This window comes from Anser cygnoides, chromosome 2 (genome assembly GCF_040182565.1).
Source record: "Anser cygnoides isolate HZ-2024a breed goose chromosome 2, Taihu_goose_T2T_genome, whole genome shotgun sequence".
Classification (NCBI taxonomy): Eukaryota; Metazoa; Chordata; class Aves; order Anseriformes; family Anatidae; genus Anser; species Anser cygnoides.
This window is the reverse complement of record NC_089874.1, coordinates 27242338-27246086: the sequence shown is the minus strand read 5'-3', so window position 1 is coordinate 27246086 and position 3749 is coordinate 27242338.

Sequence of the window (3749 nt, the reverse complement as noted above, 5' to 3'; positions counted from 1 at the left end):
AAACCAAGCTTCATCAGCTTAAATCTATCGGTGCTGTTAGGCTTGTGCCGGAGACATCAGGAGCTGTGGTAAGAAGCCCTCCTGCCTTCTTGGGGCTGCCGGGGGCTTCGTGCCACCACGCTGTTATCTCCGAGCTCCCGCTTTCTGCTGCCTCCCACATACAGAGCAAGCTCCATCTCCGCAGTTCGCAATAAGGTTTTTTCAGCTGTTTAACATCATATCCAACCCACCCACGTGGAAAAAATCTTCAACAGTCACAGATATTTTGACAAAAGAAAAAAAAAAAAGGTTGAAAATCAGGCAGCAACAGCAGTGACAATAGTCCGGCCTAATCACACCATCCTGTTAAGCTCCTTCCAGCCGCTCAAATAATTGACTCTTCAAAACAAAAAGGAAACATTTCCATAGGCCCAGGGAGCATTAAGCTTTCCCCAGGATACTGAGAAAAGTAATAAAAATATACTGCCTTGTCAAAAACCCAGGTCATTATGTCCAAGCAATACAGAAAAGAGTGAACTACAAACTATTACTCCTTACCATTTTTTGATGTTTATTTATTCTCCCAGGCACTTCAGTGCAGGAAAACTGAAGTTCCCAGTAACTAACTGAAAAGTGGCTGAAGTAGCAGAAAGCTCTTTACAGTTCCAGTTTTCCTCACTGGCAGTTTCCAGCCCCTGATGTACTCTGGGCAGGCCTAATCCTCAATCAGTTTTGCTATATTCTCAAACTGCACTTTCTGCAGATATTTCCGTTAGGGAGGATTTCTAAACTTCATGCATTTTGTTCACACCTGAGTCCATCAAGATGTTCACATTTTTGAAAGATCGGAGTTAAAAAAACTAACTTGTTACATCAGTTGTATTTGCAATGGTGCAGTTCCTCTGAATTACCTCAGGGTGCATTCATCTGCAGAATTCATTTAAATATTTTTCATATAATGACCCCGGTACTCACACTACACACACTGACAAGTTTCTCTTTGCTACATCTGTCTCATGTGAGTTTAGGAGTCCTCGTCCTTCGGTGGCCTGCTTAAGCCCTCTGCTGGACACTTGCTTTGTGGCTCAAATATTAACAAGGATACCTCAGCCAAGTCTGTAATCTGCAATTTTATTTTTTTTTAACATGTTGTCTTTCTGTCCGCAAGGAACAAAAGACATCTTGCCCATCTTCCGTATAATATTCATTACATCTCCATGCGGTGAACTCTCAGCCATCTGTACGCAGCATGCCCGTGCCATAAGCAGCTTGGGTCCAGCCGCAGTTTCAGCTAGCATGCAGGAGAGGAGTGACAGTAGTCCTACCTTGCTGTGGGCACTGGGACATCTGCATTGCCTTCCCCAGGGCTCCAGCACTTCCTAGCACCAAAGGACGGACACCTCAGGTGGGCGATACATCCTGCCCCTCCGAAGCAAGTGGAGGCAATTTGTCCCTACTGAGGTTTGTGATTTAGGTAAGCCATAAAGAATTCCTCGGCGTCCAGCTGGGCTCATGAGCACTGGCTCGGTGTTAGTTACGCTGGAATTGGAGCGGATCCTACAAAGACAACAGCATATCTCTGTGCCGTAGTGCCTTTGGGTTTGGGGAGGCGATACCAGCTCTGCTACAGGGCAGCACAAAGCCAGGCAAAGTGGTTTAGCCAATAGACCAAATATTTATTTCCATGGCTAGGACTGCGTGAGTAGCCTTTTCCAAGGGTGCACAAGCAAGCTGTAGTACAGCATAGCTGCAAAGTCCCAGCCCACTGCTCCAGGTGCTGAGCTGCTTCTGTACCAGCAGCCAACAATAAAAAGTGGAAGACAGATTTTGAGCCTCTGAACCTGCCAGAGTAGTGATGTTTGCTACAGTCCCAACTCCAAGGGTAAGAAGACTAGAGGAACTTTTCCATGATTATTTTTCGCTTTTATCAGTAATGTGTTGACTAGAGAAGATGAAGCTGAACTATTTATTGAGCTCTTATAATTGCTGTAATTTTAAAAATTAACAAGACCGTCCTGAGAAGAGTTCTCTTTGTGAATCAAAATAAGTGATTAAATATAGAGTGTAATGACATGATATGCCTTTCCAGAACCTCTGGTAATCCAGATGAAACGAAACTATATTGTCATCTGTTAAAATAACAGGATAATCTGCAATCTTCTTTTCTAGACTGTAGGTTAAATGTCAAAGTACAGAACCCTGGGGTGTTTAATTTCCTGCTGGGATCAAAAATAACCATACAGTGCTGTCCTATGCATCCCATCTTTTCATTGTGCAGGTCACAACAAAATTCCATCTCTTACTTCAGAGCTGTGAAGTTTGTAATAAGCCCTCTAAATATTCAAATAAATTCAAGACAGTTCCTTTTTGCATACTATTGCAGACCAAGACAGACTTTTCTGATTCAGAAGCCAAGCCAAAGATCTGTTATGACAGCTAAATGCCTGCTAGATATTTTGCGGCATCTTCCAGTGTGCCTCATAAAGATGCAAAATTATCTCTTTGTGGGAATCAACTACAAAATGAATAGTTTCATAAATGACTTAGAAAAAGCTACCAATAATTGGAGTTCCACGGAATGACTCTGCCCCTGTCAAAGTCGAGTAGAGCTTTGTCCTTGATTCAGCAGGAGTGAGATCAGTCCTAGCATGGGACAGTCTGCTTCAAAACCCACCTAGAAGTTTTACGTGCAGGTGAGTATACACGGAAAACAGACAGGCTGTTTCCCCGGGACTTGGAGAAATCCAAGCTGGTGAAGATCCCAGCCGTGGTTGCAGTTTGCAGGGGAGGCAACTGCCTGTCCGCTGTGTGCCTGGCCCAGGTGAGGCCAGCGTTCCTCAAACAGGCTGTGCCTGCTGTGCCCAGCCCGCTGGTCAGCAGGGCACGACAAAGGGAGTGGGACAGAGATGGTTTGCATTCAAAAGCTCCATTTCAAGGAGGAAAAAAGATGCCGTAATAAATGCTACTTGATGTAACTCATCGGGATGGCCTCAGGTACTCAGGTATGTTTCTCACAGTGGGATGAAGCCAAATAATAGAAATTATTTCTTATGAAATAAATAAACTACACTATGTTTGTCGAAGGGAGACAGAGCCAGCTGGTTTTGGACTTCAGTCAATTGAATAACTGGTGTGTCGATGTTAAAAGAAGATTCTGTCTTGGTTAAGCTTCCGCCTGAGCTGCTCATTCATTGCAGGATTTCTTGTTCTTTTATCCAAAGCATATGATTGGTATCATCCAAAACACATTTTTTGACAGTCAAAGCAGAAGTTCCTGAGGAAGCTCTGCTTGCCTCCTGCAGACCTGAGAGATGCCAAGTGTATTGGAAATCTTTAGAGAATTTAGCTGCCAAACTCCACGAGGTTTGTACTTGAACGTGTGTGAACAGAGCTTTGCAGTGAGACAAATTTAGGCACCTTTAAGCCCAACGAGGAGTGCTAGGCTCAAACATGGACCCTCGGACCCTCAAGCTCTCCATCTTCCCATTTTCCTTCCATTTTCAAGTCCTGCCCATGAGTACAGAGCCACTTAATCCTTCTCAGGTAAGTGCTTGTGAAAGAGTGATGGACTGCAAAGAACCTGTGTTTTCATCTTTTTTATCCTTAAACTATTACTGTTTTCAACGTTCAAGGTATACACGCGAAAGATTGCCTAGGTTATAAAACAATCTTTCTACTTTTGAAAATTCAAACAAATTTAAAATGTCAATATTTAGAATCACTGTGTGTCTTTTCCTTTTAGGAACAGTCTTTTTGGCAAGTACACTATT